This window comes from Nicotiana sylvestris, chromosome 11 (genome assembly GCF_000393655.2).
Source record: "Nicotiana sylvestris chromosome 11, ASM39365v2, whole genome shotgun sequence".
NCBI lineage: Eukaryota > Viridiplantae > Streptophyta > Magnoliopsida > Solanales > Solanaceae > Nicotiana > Nicotiana sylvestris.
Window position 1 is genome coordinate 10,796,955 of NC_091067.1, and position 18,125 is coordinate 10,815,079.

The following is an 18,125-nucleotide window of genomic DNA, read 5'->3' on the forward strand; positions in this document are numbered from 1 at the left end:
ATCGGGACTTCCCTATTTTAGGCGGATTTTGAATACAGTAGCGCGAATACAATCGTGTAATAACTAAATAATACTCCCTCCGGTCCACAATAAGAGACCAATTTACTTTTTTATTTGGGTACAAACTAAGTGTCCATTTATATAATCAAGAATGAATTCAATTTGTTTTTACAAAATTACCCTTGTGTATATATTCCTAAAAAGTTTTCTTACATCTTGCATTAAATATTTAATTAAGGGTAGTTTAATAATACTAAGTATTTTTATATAAAATTTAATATTTTTTTAATAGGCGTATCAAAAGTAAATTGATCACTTCTTAATAGCTAAAAAAAGTAATTATGTAGCTATAGAAGGTTAATATCATATTGGAGGCAGTAGCATTTATTTGTCAACTAGTCATGACGCAAAGTAAACCAACCGGGCCTGAAACGGAAGAAATCAAGGCTCAAGTCCAGCCAGCTGGTTCTCTTAGTAGTAAACTAGTAATTGCTGGTTGACTTTCGGGGTCATCGGACAAGACTTGAACTCTGTCTAAAATTAACCAACTGTAGTTTTTTTTAAGCACACTATCAACTATGTCAATTTATAAGTAGTTTATTATAAAAATTGATAAAATATTACTAATATTAGCTAAATATTACCAAAATTAGTCAACAGCTATTTGTACAAAAAAAAGTCAATTTTTTGCTTTCTTTTTAGTGAGTGTGTTATAAGAATAGATTGGGTACATCTCAAGGAACTTAAATCTCAGTTTTGGGATGATTTGGTGGAGTTTTGAGGTTGTTTGAATTGAAAATTCAAAGTACAAGATGAACATGAAAAAATAATACAACAACAACAACAATCCAGTAAAATCCCACAAGTGGACTCTGGGGAGGGTAGTATGTACGTAGACCTTACCCTTACCCCAAAGGGGTAGAGACGTTGTTTCCGAAAGACCCTCGACTCAAGATAATAAAAAGACAAAAGGAAAGAATATTAGATTCACCACGGAGATCATAGGAAAAATAGGAACATAAAATGCAGAAAAAAAAAGAAGCAAAACGATGGCTAGTAAATGGATCCTACGTCGAAAATAGAAAATAGTAAGACACAACATTGCCCCTAGCTATCTTAGACAAAACCCTATCGGACTAGGCTCATAAAGGTACAAAGTAACGCAAGACTCTACTACCTCCTAGCCTACAACCGTAATACTCGACCTCCAAACTTCCTATCAAGTGTCATGTCCTCGAAAATCTGAAGTCTCGCCATATCCTGCCCGATCACCTCTCCCCAATACTTCTTAGGCTGCCCTCTACCTCTTCTCGTACCTTCCACAACCAGCCGCTCACACCTCCTTACTGGAGTCTCTGGGCTTCTCCCCTGTACATGCCCGAGCCATCTTAGCCTCGCTTACCGTATCTTGTTATTAATGGGAGCCACGTACACCTTCTCCCAAATATTATCTTTCCTAATCTTATCCATCCTAGTTTGCCCGCACATCCACCTCAACATCCTTATTTCTGCTACTTTCATCTTTTGGATATGTGAGTTCTAAACATGCCCACCCTCAGCCCCATACATCATGGTCTGTCTAACCACCGCTTTATAGAACTTACCTTTAAGATAAAACTCCAAATGCTAACCTCTACTTCATCCATCCTACCCCAATATGGTATGTGACATCCTCGTCGATCTCCCCTCCCCCGTGGATAACCGAACCAAGGTACTTGAAGCTGCCTCTACTTGGGATAACCTGTGACTCAAGCCTCACATCCACGTCCACTTCCCCCAGCTCAGCGCTGAACTTACACTCGAGGTATTTCGTCTTCGTTCTGCTTAGCTTGAAATCCTTAGACTCAAGAGTCTGTCTCCAAACTTCCAATCTCTCGTTAACACCGGCTCGTGACTTATCAATCAGAACTATGTTATCGACGAATAGCATGAACCATGGTCCTTCCCATTGAATATGGTTTTTTATCGCATCCATCACCAGGGCGAAGACTGAGCGCAGAGCCTTGTTGTAACCTCATTTCAACCAGAAAGAACATGAAAAATTTAATAATATGTAGAAAAAGTACAGGGGTTTAAGCTGTATACTGTATAACTTTTGTGTTAAGGTACATAAATTGATGCTTCTCATGAAAATTTACTTGTTATTACTTTTGTAATTGACCTGATATGTAAAAACATTTATACTATAAGGACTCGTTTGGTACGAAGGAGAAGGAATAATTAATCCCGGGATTATTTCATGTAGTAAATCCTGCTAAACACGAGCTCTTGTGCTAAAATGCCCATGAACTAAAGCTAACAAACTGATGCAAGACACACGCATATATAATCAAAGAGAGACGGACCTGAGATATTATTTTTAACTAAATAATAACTATAAAAGGTAATTATGTATATGGTAGCTATAAAAAGTTAATAGCCACTAAAGAATAATGGTTTCTAAAAATTCCTTTTTATTAAAGCGGATAGCAAACCCAGTTGATTCCGGTAAATATCAAACTTAGTTAAAACGAGTAGATAAATTTATATTATAGTATATATTGGAAAAAATCTCTAATTTAAAAAGGTCAAATTTCGTTAAAGAGGCAAAATCATATAGTTTACCTCAAAATCCTATATCTTCGTGCATCCAATATTTAAGTAATTATGTAATACTCCAAATTTTAAAAATTATTGTAATTATAATTTTATCCAATATGAGATGTATTTTCATTTTCAATTGTTAAAAAGCCGAACAACTTTTCACGTTGTAGTTTCTTTCTTTTATAATAGTTAGTATACAAATAGATATATTGGTATATACTTGTCAAGATACTTATAGAGACAAATGTAAAAAGAAAAATATCACAGCAGTTTCGAAATAATTTACGTGTTTTTTTTTTCTAAAATTTTTGGACAAGACAAGATCATTGACCTGAAGAGTAAGTCGTCAAATGTTCGCAAAGAAAACAACTACACACACACACACACAAAAAAAAAAAAAAAAAAAAAAAAAAGTGAAGAAAAGAAAAGGAAGGAGGAGAGTAATAAGTCAAACAAATTGTTCAATTATCTCAATTTTTCTTGTAAAATTTTGCCCAGTTTTCCAAGTCGTTTGTTGTTTTTCAAGGTCATGAACTCGTGAGAAATTTACTAGAATAGCTTCAAAATTTAGTCAAATTGACTCTCAATAAGCAAAATATGTCATCTAAACTGAAACAGATGGAGCAATATTTTGTGACAAAACATAAATATATATTTGAAAATCGAATCCACCAAAATTTCAATAACATTTGATTTAAACCCATAATTTTTAAAGTACGTAGGTTTTACTGCTGTATTGGCGGAAAAAGACATGACACGTGGAACATCAGTAAGCTAACGATGCATAACGCGTGGAGAGTCGATATAGCGACAAGTGGCACTTTCAATTAATTGAATTAAGAATGCAAGAAAGGTACGGGAAAAATACCCACGGGGTAGCATAGAGAAAAGAACGGGGTCTGGCAATTGTCAAAAGAGAAACGGGAACAAAATAAATTAAGGCTACAAAGAAGAGAAGATACATGAACCAGAAATAAATAAGAAAGGGGAATCAGAGCAGTTATAAGGAATCTTTAGTCATAAATATGCCAATTACAATTATATATGGTAAAGAGCAGTCAATACAATTAATGCCCTTAATAAGTCAAAATTAAGTGTGAGACCCGTTATGATTATATGCTCCTATATAAGGATAAGAATTTCATTTGTAAAGACAAGTTACGATTATTGGTAAAATACATACTATTATTCTTTGCTTACTCTACAAGTTTTAAGTTTTGGTTTCGAGTAGTGACTGTCAATTCATTCTTTAATTTTTCTTTGTTAATCATTTCCTTACTTGGATTTATTCTTCCTAAAATTGTTAGGAAAATGAAGTAAATCTTGGTTACCAGTAACCCATTTTCTTCTAAATATTAATTTTGACCGAGAAATCTATTTTTGGTTAAACAAATTGGTTCTCTTACTAGGAATCTGATAATTTTTTCACTTTCCAAATTTTACTTTTTTGACAACCAACTATACCAACTGTTAACGATAATAACCAGCTAAACCAACAAGGTGAAACTCCACTACACCACTCACCAACGGGGTCCCCTCGGCAATGTCGTAGAGGTTCACTTGAAAGGTCTACTTCACGCGCTGATGATCAACAAGGGGACAAAAAAATCGTAGAGCAAGACGCTCTAAAGAAAGTGATTGCGGAACACATAAATAATGTACTACAAGCTTTTGTCAAAGGATTGCCTAATAAGCCACAAACTCCTCCACTGGTCAATACAACAACCTTAGAAAACCCACGCTCAGGGCTTGACAATTCTGAAAGTGGAGAAATTCCTAACAAATCTCGTGATGAAGGGTTAGGTACATCAAATAATTTTGTCACGATCCGGAGTTCCCGCCTTCGGGACGATGATGACGTATAACATTTCACTTGCTAAGCAAGCCAATGATAAAGGATCTTTAAGCTAATTTTAATCAATTTCAATAAGTAAATCAATTAAGTCGAAATGAAACTAAAACTGAGTGCGGAATGACAAAAAACTAATAACATTTAAGTACAACCCGGATCTAGAGTCACAAATTCACGAGCTTCTAGAGTTTCTACATACCGAGTTTGAAATAAGTACAATTGTCTCCAATGATAAGAATATTAAATAGGGGGAAAGTGGAAGAGGACTTTAAGGTCTGCGGACGCCAGCAGATCTACCTCGAGTCTCAAAAAGCTAATCCAAGCTGAATTGCCTCACGGACAGTTGGGACTAGTACCAAAATCTGTACAAGGAGTGCAGAGTGTAGTATGAGTACAACCGACCCAATATACTCCATAAGTCTCGAGCCTAACCTCGATGAGGTAATGACGAGGCTATGATAGAACACCCACGTAAATAAATCTATGCAAATAACAGTATACGTACACCATAACAATAATTAAAGGCTAAATATGTACTATTGGGAGGGACATGCGAAAGGGGTACAAGATATGATAACTACAACAGGGATTGATAACAAGAAACAACATAATGAATAAAACTGCACGACATCACCCTTTGTGTTTTTACTCTCAACCTCACTATGAAACAGAAATAATGGCACGACATCACCCTTCGTGCTTTTACTCTCAATTTCATCATAATCAATAGAAACAGCACGACATCGCCCTTCGTGCATTAACTTTCAATTATGGCACGACATCACCCTTCGTGCATTAACTCTCAAATATGGCACGACATCACCCTTCATGCATTAATACTCTCCCTTACCATATAACAATAGGGAGATAGAAAAAACAAGAATAAACCTTACATCAACAATGGTTTCACAATATCAACCTCAACTTCAGAAACAATACTCATTTATCACATATAGCCCATAACACGGAAAGAACGGTCAATTTAATAACTAACTAGTCTAAGCATGGATATCATGACCAGAGAAAGCAATAAATTACAAGAACCAAGTCCCACCCGCATGTTTTAGCCCAACAACAACGCATAAGTACTCGTTACCTCACATATACGATGTACCCAACATTTAAACAAGTAGAAAATAGGCAAATAAGTCTTAACCTCTCAAGTCAAGGTTAACCACGACAATTACCTCGCTCCAAAGATCAACTCAAAGCTCAACCACGGCTTTGCGTTTCAAACAAGCCTTTGAACCTACCAAATCTAGCAAATTACCAACCAAATGATTCTAAATAAGCCTTAGGAACTACCCCACGAATAAAAAAGGTTCAATTTAGGTCATTATTGAAAAAGTTAACTCTCAGGCCTTCTTGGTCCAAACCCGAAATTCGGACCAAAACCCGATTACCCATTCACCCCTGAGCCCAATTATGTAATTTATTTCGAAATCCGACCTCAATTTGAGGTCTAAACTCCAATTTTATAAAAAAAATCCAATTCTACCCAAACCCTCAATTTTTACCATGAAAATCCTAGATTTTAGGTTGAAATTTTATGAAATGTAATGGAAAAGTGAAAGAAAGTAAGTTAGAATCACTTACCAATGAATTTGGGAAGAAGAACTCTTGGGAAAATCGCCTCTAGGGTTCTCTAGGTTTGAAAATTTGAAAGAATGAGAGAAATCCCATCTAACTCAGATTTTGACCAGTTACAGATGCCACAATTGCGACCTGGGATTCGCATTTGCAAATCTCCGCAAATGCGAAAAATACCTCGCAATTGCGAATCCTTCGCGCCTCTGCTGTCATCACATTTGTGATGAAATGTTCGCAAATGCGAACTCTGGTCCATCTGCAAATGCGACTATTTGATCGCAATTGCGATCCCTTGCTAAGTCGACGATCATTCGCAATTACGAAGATTTTCTTTGCAATTGCAACCAAGACAGGAACGTGGGTTCCTCACAATTGCGAATACTGACCTCGCAATTGCGAGGTCAGAGACCTGCACTAGAACTGAAGCACACCAACATTTTTCCTAAGTCCAAACTCACTCCGTAGCCTATCCGAAACTCATCCGAGCCCTCGAGGCTCCAAACCAAACATGCACACAAGTCCATAAACATCATACGAACTTGCTCGCGATCAAATCGCCAAAATAATACCTAGAACTATGAATCAGACACCAAATCAAATGAAATTTTCAAGTAAACTTTAGAATTGCTATTTTAACAACCGGACGTCCGAATCACGTCAAACTAAATCCATTTTTACAGAATTTGACAGGCAAGTCATAAATATAATAATGGACCTATACCGAGTTCTAAAACAAAAATACGGACCCGGTATCAACAAAGTCAAATATTGGTCAAACCTTTAGATTCATTAAGCCTTTAAATTTTCAAATTTCGACAAAAAGCAATAGCTCGAGCTGAGAATCTCCGAATTCGATTCTGGGCATATGCTCAAGTCTCAAATCACGATATGGACCCATCGGGACCGTCAAAATATAGATCTGGATCCGTTTGCTCAAAACGTTGATTGAAGTCAACTCAAATGGATTTTCAAGAAATATTTTCGTTTTTATCAATTTTAACAAAAAAGCCTTCCGAAAAAACACACAGACTATGCACATCAATCGAGGAACGCTTAAAAAAGTTATTGGAAGCTTTGAAACACATATTTAAGGTTTAAAACTCTAGATGACCTATCAGGTCATCACATTCTCCACCTCTAGAAATATTGTTCGCCTCGAACGGACATAGAAAAGTATCTGGACTGGTGAAAAGGTGTGGATATCTACTCTGCATGATTGACTCGGACTCCTAAGTAGCTACCTCGATGGATTGACCTCTCCACTGCACTCGAACTGAAGGATAACTCTTTGACCTCAAGTGACGAACCTGCCGGGCTAGAATAGCCACCAGCTCCTCCTCATAAATCAAATCCTTGTCTAACTGGACTGAACTAAAATCTAACACATGGGACGGCACCGTGATACTTCTGGATCATGGAAACATGGAACACCAGATGGACTGCTGATAAACTAGGTGGCAATGCGAGTTTGTAAGCCACCTCACCCACTCACTGAAGAATCTCAAAAGGTCCAATATACCTAGGGCTCAACTTGCCCTTCTTTCCGATTTCATCACACCCTTCATGGGTAAAACTCGGAGCAATACCCTCTCTCCGACCATGAATACAACATCACGAACTCTATGGTCGGCATAACTCTTTTTCCTGGACTGAGTTGTGCGAAGTCGATCCTGAATAATCTTGACCTTATCTAAGGCACCCTGTACCAAATCTGTACCCAACAACTGAGCCTACCCTGGCTCGAACCATCCAACTGGCGATCGGCACCTCCTCCTGTATAATGCCTCATAGGGAGCCATCTGAATGCTCGACTAGTAGCAATTGTTGTAGGAAAACTCCACATGTGGCAAGAACTGATTCCACGAACCCCAAAATCTATAACACAAGCATAGAGCATATCCTCCAATATCTGAATGGTGTACTCAGACTATCCATCCGTTTGAGGATGAAATGTTATGCTCAACTCAACTTGCCTGCCTAACTCACACTGTACTGCCCTCCAGAAGTGCGAGGTAAACTGTGTACCTCGATCAGAAATGATAGACAAGGGCACACCGTGAAGACGTACGATCTCGCAGATGTAATCTCAGCCAACTGCTCTGAAGAATAGGTAACTACCACAAGAATGAAATGCGCTGACTTGGTCAGCCTTTCCACAATGACCCAAACTACATCAACCTTCCTCTGAGTCTGTGAGAGTCCAACAACGAAATCCATAGTGATACGCTCCCACTTCCACTTAGGAATATCTAACTTCTGAAGCAAACCACCAGGTCTCTGATGTTCATACTTTATTTGCTGACAATTTAGACACCGATCTACATATGCAACTATATCCTTCTTCATTCTCCTCCACCAATAATGCTGCCGCAAGTCCTTATACATCTTGGAGGCACCTGGATGAATAATATACCGGGAACTGTGGGCCTCCTGAAGAATCAATTCATGTAGTCCATCTACATTAGGCACACAAATATGACCCTGCATCCTCAAAACTCCATCATCTCCAATAGTAACCTTCTTAGCACCACTGTGCCGCACTATGTCCCTAAGGACAAGAAGATGAGGGTTATCATACTGCCGCTCCCTGATATGCTCAAACAAGGCAGACCAAGCAATTGTACAAGCTAGAACACGACTGGGCTCTGAAACGTCCAACCTCATGAATTGATTGGCCAAAGCCTGGACATCTAATGCAAGCGGTCTCTCAGTGACTGTAATGTACGCAAGGCTGCCCATACTCACTATCTTTCTATCAAGGCACCAGCCACCACATTGGCCTTCTTGGGATGATATAAGATGGTGATATCATAGTCTTTCAATAGCTCCAACCACCTCCTCTACCTCAAATTGAGATCCTTCTGTTTGAACAAATACTGCAAGCTCCGATAATTTGTGAATACCTCGCACGACACGTTGTAAAGATAGTGCCTCTAGATTTTTAGCGCATGAACCATGGTTGCCAACTCTAAGTCATGAACAGGGTAATTCTTCTTATGAACCTTCAACTGCCACAACACATATGTAATCACCCTACTATCCTACATCAGTACTGCACCGAGCCCAATACGAGATGCATCATATTATACCATGTAAGATCTTGAACCTGCAAGCAATACCAATACTGGCGCCGTAGTCACAACAGTCTTGAGCTTCTGAAAGCTCTCCTCACACTTGTTTGACCATCTGAACGGGGCACCCTTTTGGGTCAACTTGGTTAATAGAGTTGCTATAGATAAAAAAAACCTCCACAAACCGACGGTAATATCCCGTCAAACCCAAGAAACTCCAGACCTTCGTAGCTGAAGTGGGTCTAGGCCAGTTCTGAACTACCTCAATCTTCTTAGGATCCACCTATGTGCCCTATGCCGATACGACGTGCCCCAATAAAGTGACCGAGTCCAACCAAAACTCGCACTTTGAAGATTTAGCATATAACTGGCTATCTCTGAGGGTCTTAAGTACAATCCGAAGATGCTGATCATGCTCCTCTTGGCTGTGGGAGTAGATCACGATATCATCAATAAACACAATCATAAAGGAATACGGATAGGGCTTGAACACCCGGTTCATCAAATCCATAAATGCTGCTGGGGCATTTGTCAGCCCAAATGACATTACTAGAAACTCATAATGCCTATATCTTGTCCGAAAAGTTGTCTTAGGGACATCAGATGCCCTAATCCTCAACTGATGGTAGCCAGACCTTAAATAAATCTTTGAAAACACCTTGGCACCCTGAAGTTGATCAAGTAACTCATCAATCCTCGGTACTGGATACTTGTTCTCGATGGTGACTTTGTTCAACTACTAGTAATATATACACATCCTAATCGATCCATCTTTCTTCTTCACGAACAACACAGGTGCACCCCAGGGCGAGACACTAGGTCTAATGAAGCCCTTATCAAGCAAACCTTGTAGCTGCTCCTTTAATTCTTTCAACTCTGGCGGGGCCAAACAGTATGGCGGAATAGAAATGGGCTGAGTGCCCGGAGCTAAATTAATATGGAAGTCAATATCTCTGTCGGGTGGCATCCCCGGTAGGCCTATAGGAAATACCTCTGGAAACTCACGAACATTTGGTACTTGTATCGATCAAAATCTGACTAAGTATATTCAGCACAAAGTGGTATCATTAGAAGTAAGTTGGTCGAGGTCGACTAATGACTAATGGAACTCACCGTCGAGCAGTCGATCATGGCCTAAGTCAAGTGTCAGAAGGAGCAGTAACGACTATTTTAGTAATAGGGTTTTTGAGTGAATATTCCATTAAATATTCCCTATGTTTGTACTTTTAAGGTTAATTAGGGGTATGTCCCTTATAAATTGAAAGAGAGATCAGGTGATAGGCATGTAATATTCTCTGATAAGAACACTTTATGAAAAGTAGACTCTCTCTAGATTGAATACAAATACTACCTTTCCAAATAGATTTGATCCTTTATTATTTGGCACCTTTTCCACCAGATCCAAGAAGGGTCCAAATATTCTGATCTTTATCTATCATTCATCATTGTCAAAAGGAGGAATCATCCACCTCATTCAATATTAAGTTAAGTATTCTCCCTATTTACTCTAGTGCCATTTATTTTCATTTATTACTTATTATTTCCTTCTCATTAATGGCATTAAAACGTTAAATGCTCATTGCGTTTGATCTGCTATTAGTATTGCACTGTGTTACTCTCATTAATCAGTTATAGATTAGAAGTTATTATTATTAGCTAGTTTAACCCCCCATCATATATATTTAATTAGTTTAATCAAAGATCTACATTTTTGGTCAAACAATTTGGCGTCGTCTGTGGGGATTTCCTACTAAAATTTTAGTTTCTTCTAGATCTATAACTAGCCAAAAAAACAACGTAAAACCCTCTACTCTCTTGTACACACGGATCTAACATTGCAGGAAATGGAGAAGAGAGGATGAAGCCAGTGGCCGACCTTACCGCCAACCTCTTAAACACCATCAACGAAATTTCTGAAATAGAGGGTGAAGATGTAATGCCACATACATCTCCCATGTGAAGTGGCTTACCCCTTCCTCATGATAGCATCATAGTGTCTTGCAGTAAAGGGGCTTTCACATCCACAATGGAAGAGGCACCGCCTGCAGTAAAGAGACTACTTGAGGCTTGGCTAACAAACACCCTGACCGGCTTGTACCAACGACGACCGAGCAGTACGACCCTCTCCCTCTAATAACAGGTATCACTCACCATGTTAATAATGCAGGTGACGATACCCTCACGACCATTCTGAGGAAGATGGAAGAAATGGAAAATTAAAATAGAATGCTTCGAGACCAAATGAAAGAGCATCAAGAAAGGGTAGAAAAAATACCATGTGCTCCAAAACTCTTACCAAAAAGACATGCCAGTCGGTTCGTGGAACAACCCTATAGCGATGAGGCTGCACCACATGCCATACCCAAAACCTTCAAAATACTTCCCTACCTAAAAATATATGACGGTACGACTAACCCCGAAGATCATGTGACCACTACGTCATCGCAGTGAAGAACAATGATCTCACCAAAGAACAAGTATCTTCCATCCCGCTTAAAAAGTTTGGCAAAACCCTTATCGGAGACGTATTAACTTGGTATTCACAGTTGCCCACACGCTCTATTGAAACTTTCAAAGAAATGGCTGATAAGTTTGTAACGGCCCACGCTGGAGCGAGAAAGGTAGAAGCAAGAGTGAACGACATATTTGCCATCGAGGAGGCACCTGGATAGGGACTGAGGGACTTTCTCGCCCGGTTCAACCAAATAAGGATGACATTACCAAATGTATCAAAAGGCATTGTTGTAGCAGCTTTCCAAAATGGGCTAAACAGAAATGGTTCGAGGGTGACCAGAAAGTTGCTAAGTCGGCATATGAAATACCCCCCCCAACCACATGAGATGAGATACACAACGCATACTGTACCGAAGTCCGTGCTAATGAAGACGACTAGAATGGGCCGACCCAACGGTTGACATCGGTACAAGTAAAGTCCAGGAAAGATCGAACAAATGATGCCAGAAGAGACTTTTCAGTTCCTCGACTTAATCGGGAAAGGCATCAATCATATATCAAGGGTGTCGTCATACCCCCTTCCCGTCACAAAGAAGGCCCGTCTAGGCCAAGGACAGGGACTAACCGGAGCTAAAGATTTATGCCCCTTTTACTATCTGCTCATAATTTTTGTGTTTCACCTTCAGAAATAGTCTACGCATTGGAGAAGCTTGGCCCAAAAGTGAAGTAGCCGCAAGAGACAATGTCCGACCCAAGCACCGAGAAGTCAAATGTCCTATGCAAATTTCACCAGGAGCGAGGTCATAAAATCGAGAACTGCATCACTCTAAGACAAGAGGTCGTGAACATGCTTCACCAAGGGCACTTGAAAGACCTGTTGAGCGACCGAGGAAGGGATAACTTTGCTCAAGGAGATGAACAACATCAGGTCCTTCCAAAGCCACTTTCTCCAAATCGAACCATTCAAATGATCATCAGAGGGGGCGATGACACATAGATCAAAATAGTAAAATTCACCACAACCTACAAACTCAAACGTTCAATCACTCATGAACATTACGACGAACTCGAAGAAAGTATCATCTTCGATAAGTCAGATACCCACAGTTTGGTTTTCTCTCATTATGATGCTTTTGTTATCACTTTACACATATTAGATATAGATGTGAGACATATTATAGTGGAATATGGGAGCGGCACGTGAATTATCCACCCTCGAGTACTTGCACAGATGAAACTCGAGGTTAAGATAGTGTCACGCTGCATCACGCTAACCGGGTTTAACAATGCAGTTGAATGAACATCTAGAGAAGTCACACTTCCCGTCCTTGTCGGTAGCGTCACTCTAGAAACCACATTCCACATCATGGATCGGGACATAACGTATAATGCCATAATACGTTAGCCTTAGATACATGCCATAAAGGCCATCCCCTCCATCTTGTACCAAGTTATCAAATTTCCCATCCCATGGGGAGTGTTCAATATTCAAGGAGAACAACGCACTTCTCGAGAATACTATCGCATCGCCCAGGATTGTACATACACCCAACAAATGAAGGGCAAAGACAAAGAGGCATAGCAATTAACAGGGTCAAGGTCGAGCTGTGATGGAAGGGAGGACGTCATCAAAGACCTTGAAATAACAGAAGTCACGAGATCAACCGTAGAAGACCTCGGCCCCCTCCAACTTGATGATAACGATCACAGAAAGAAAGCCTACATCGGCCACAAGCTTTAAGAACCAGGTAAATTCCATCATTTCTTAACTAATAACACAGACTTGTTTGCCTTTTCTCATGCAGACATGCCAGGTATCCCGAAGGAGATAGCGACACATAAGTTGAACGTCGATCCATTTTACCCATGGTAAGGCAAGTTAGGTGGAAATTCAATTCCACAATAAACGATGCTGTCCGCGAGGAGGTTGAAAAACTGTTGGAAAACGGCTCCATCAAGGAATCAAAATACCCCCAATGGGTCGTCAACGTGGTCATGGTAAAAAAGAAGAATGGAAAATGGCAGATATGCATAGACTTCATAGATTTGAACAAAGTATGCCCAAAAGGCTTCCTAGTATCACAACGAGGCATCGAGGTCAACCCCGACCAAATCAAAGCTATAGAGGGGTTACCGGCGAACTTAACCAACAAAAAACATATTTAGAGACAGATCGGTCATATATCCGCAATGTCGAGATTCATCTTGCAGTCATCTGATAGATGCTACAAGTTTTTTGGCGTACTCAAGAAAAACAACAGCCTCCAATGGACCTCCGAGTGCATCAATGCCCTGAAGGAGTTAAAGGCTTACCTATCATCACCTCCACTACTTTCCAAAGCAGAGCCTAGAGAATGCTTACTCGTCTACCTAGCCGTATCCGAAGTGGCAGTGAGTGTAGTCCTTGTTCGAGAAAATAAAAGTATGCAATCTCTCATCTATTACATTAGCAAAACCTTACTCGACGTTGAGACGAGGTACCCCCACCTCGAAAATTGGCCATGGCCTTGGTCGTAGCTTCACAAAAGCTTAGATCCTACTTCCAGTGCCACCCCATCTCGGTAGTCATGACTTTTCCCTTGAGAAGCATTTTGCGTAAGCCCGAGCTAGAGGGCATATTGGCCAAATGGCCATAGTATTAGGCGAACATGATATCACATATCAATCACGAATGTCGAAAAAGTCGCAAGTAATTGCGGATTTCAGCACAAAAATATTACCCGAAGTTGAAAGAGAAGACGCCTACACCTCTCCTCAAATACATGATCTATGGATTTTGTACATCTATGGCGCCTCTAATGCATCAGGGTTCGGACTAGGACTCATACCCGAGGTCCCGACATGCGAAGTAATTCGCCAGTCCATAAGATGCTCGGAGATGACAAACAATGAGGCTGTGATTGTAGGATTAAGGATGGAATGTAAGTACAAAGCGAGGCAGGTCATCATATGATGCGACTCTCAACTCGTCATCAACCAAGTCATATGGACTTTCCTGGTCAAAGAGCAAAGGCTACAAAAATATCAGGCCGAGATTTGCAAGCTGCTGCCGGAATTTGACGCAAAATATCGAAGCAGACGACCTTACCAAACTAGCGGCGACCACTAAAAGTATAACCAGAGAAGGAAACATGGTCACCCTCCTCCACTCATCGATCGATCAAATCGAGGTAAGGACTATAAACCTAACTTGGGATTGACACACCCGTATTATTACATACTTGCATGACATCGTGCTCCCAAATGTTAAAAAAGAAGCCAAGAATCTTTGAATGCAAGCGGCCTGATACAACATCACCGACAACAACCTGTACAAAAGGACGTATGGCGGCCCCTAGAAAAATTCTTAGGACCAAATCAGACATGGCGCGTTCTAGAAGAGGTCCACAAAGGCCACTATGGAGTTCATTCCGACAATCAGGCTCTAGTCAGATGTCTCATACGAGTAGGCTACTACTGGCCCACCATGAAAAAAGAGGCCAGTTGACTTCGTGAGAAATGCTAAAAATATGCCCTCATGATCCCCTTGGCCTTTCATCAAGTAGGGGATGGACATCGTCGACCCCCTCTAAGCGGGGCGAGGTAACATATGATTTCTTTTGGATTTAACTGACTATTATTCTAAATTGATAGAAGTAGGAGCATTCCCCAGATAATCGAACAAGAAGTAATCACCTTCATATGGAAAAATATTACGTGTCGCATCGGCCTCCCCAAAGAGATTAGTTGTTACAACGGACTCCAATTCACCGAGAAAAAGGTCGTTGAGTTCTTCGAGAAATTGCATATCAAAAGAATACTCTCCACCCCATACCATCCTGCGGTCAATGGGCAAGCGGAGTCCTCCAATAAATCAATACTGAATATCATGAAGAAAAAGCTCGAGAACGCCAAGCGACTATGGCCAGAACTACTGCTAGAAGTGCTATAGGCATACCGCATAATGCCAAAAATGAGCATAGGAGAGACACCCTACTCATTCGTCTATGAAACTGATGCAGTAATACTAGTCTAGTTAAGAGAACCAAGTTCGAGATACTCTCATGAGAGCGCGTTGAGGAACGACAAAAGCAGAAGGTACGACCTCGACGAACCCGAAGAACAGAGAGATATGGCCTACATAAGAAGGATCACCCAAAAGCAACAGGCAGAACGCTACTACAACAAAAAGGCCAGGATCAAACCACTCAAAGTCGGGGACTACGTGCTCAAGGCCAAAACACAAGAAAGTAAAGATCCGCATGAGGGTAAACTGGGAACAAATTGGGACGGCCCATACAAAATCGCAGCAGCAGCGACCAAAGGGTGTTTTCAACTAGACAAAATGGAAGGAAACGGCTACCCAAACAACTGGAACGCTGCCCACCTAAAGTAGTTCAACTTTAAGGACAAGCGTCCTTTAAATCATACTTTTTTTTCCCTCACTTGAGTTTTGTTCCAATTGGGTTTTATCAAGAAGGTTTTTAACGAGGTGATAGAGGGGATACTTCAAGTTGAAATACGGACAACAATTCATTGCTCGACCTTTCCATATATCTCCAGGTCGCCCAAGGAAGGAACTAGATAGACCGGAACTGGAATGCCAGCCTGAAAAATATGTAAATTTCTCCAAGTATGAGCAAAAAATAAATGTACGTTTGCCAGAACAACAATTCTTTATCAATCCGGCCCACGACCGCAATCGAATACAAAACATTCGGCCTCATTCGAATTAAAAACATTTGACCTCGTTCGAATTAAAAGACATTCGACCCCATTCGAATTAAAAGACATTCAACCTCGTTCAAATTAAAAGACATTCGACCTCGTTCGAACTAAAAGACACATTCGACCTCGCTCGAATTAAAAGACATTCGACCTCGTTCAAATTCACATTTAGTTTCGTTTAGGTCAACTGCGCCTTATAGTTAAGCTCATACGACCTTCAGTCGTTGTTGAGTCTAGGTTACATTTGATCTCGCCTATATCAACTAAGTTACGTTTCAAATTAAGCTCTAGCAATGTTTGATTTTGTTCAACAACACTTATCGGCCCTAGGTCACGACTACCTTGTTCAGCTTTCGATCTCGGCTAATGTACTAACTGAGCTTCGACAACTAGAAGCAGCCAAACGGCAAAATTAAGAAAAGAAGCATACAAGACCAAATAGAGAAAAGATGCAGAAAAAACAAAATAACATTTCATACACCAAAAGTATTCTTTACAAGGGCTAAACAGATGCCCACAAAAGTATGCAAAAAATTACAAGGGAATAACTACTCAGCAGCGCCATCTCCACTATTGCCCTCACCTTAGAGTACGCGTCCTCGTACCAGGCACCCTGCTCAATCCTGCCCAAAGCCTCCTCACCATCACCAGTCCTTGGTATAGCAGGGTCATAACCACAGGCGACCCGAGTTGCATGCGCCTTAGCACGAGCCTCCTCAAAATCAGCTTCAGTAACTCTCCCCGCCGTAATCAAATCCCTGAATATGTCTAGCTAGGTCTTGGCGTGGGTCTACTTCTCATACAAATTCCGCGGAACATTGGGATAAGCTGAAGTGTGAGAGGAGGATGGCTGAGCCAACAACTACATCTTCTCGGCCTCGAGAGTAGCGATTTGATCACCAAGGTTCGAGGCCTTTTTTTCTAGCCCCCCAATTTGCTCATCAAGTCGTGCTTCCCTAAGCCTAGCCATCTCCACATCATTTGCCCGCTCGGAACGGAGGATAGGGATTGCATCCTCCAAGGACTCTATTTTTATTAAAGCAGCCAATCGAGCCAGCTCGATCTTCTCCAAATTCACTATTTTCACGGCAACCTCTCCACTCAAAGCATCGGCCCTAATCGAACATTGCTCGAGTTCGGCCCGCAAAAATACCACTTGGGTCTAAAGGTCCGCGCATTCGGACTGAACTCCCTCGCTCACTTCGAGCTCTTCTTCTATATCCTTTAATGCCTCTTCGAGGACGCTACACTTGGCGATTACTATCACCAGCTCATCATCTTTCTGCTTCAGTTCGTCCCGGATAGCTTGGAAGTTGCCACTTTGGCCGAACCGCCTGCATATTTCACGATGCTTTCCGTGATATTCATCATACTTCTTCTCTAATCTATCGAAAATTATTTTTACGCCTTTCCTCCCGGAGAGCACTCTCAATATCCAACACGATAGTCTAAAAAACACATAAAAGAAAGGAGAAAGAGAATCAGTCTATCGAAAAAATAGCGTGTAAAGCATAGAAACTGGAAAGGGTGAAAGAATTACTCTAAGTGCGAGGCCGACAATCCCCGATGACAAGGCGGCATCATTCAGCTTCTCGAGGGTCTTACCCTCTATATCGCAGCAAAAGGGGCCCAAGGAAGGGACCACTTCCTCGTGTTCACCAGCAGGTCGCGATCCCTATGGATCACGATGGTACGAGTGGACCCTTCCAACCTCACCTCCACCCGGGTGAACCCCTCACTCAGCATTCGCACCTCTTCGAGGTCAATATTGGAGCCAGTTTTGTAGCCATCCTCGGCAATGCCTATGTCTTTCACCTCTACCGATGATGGAACATTAACCGGTATCGAAGATGACGGATCACTTCTTA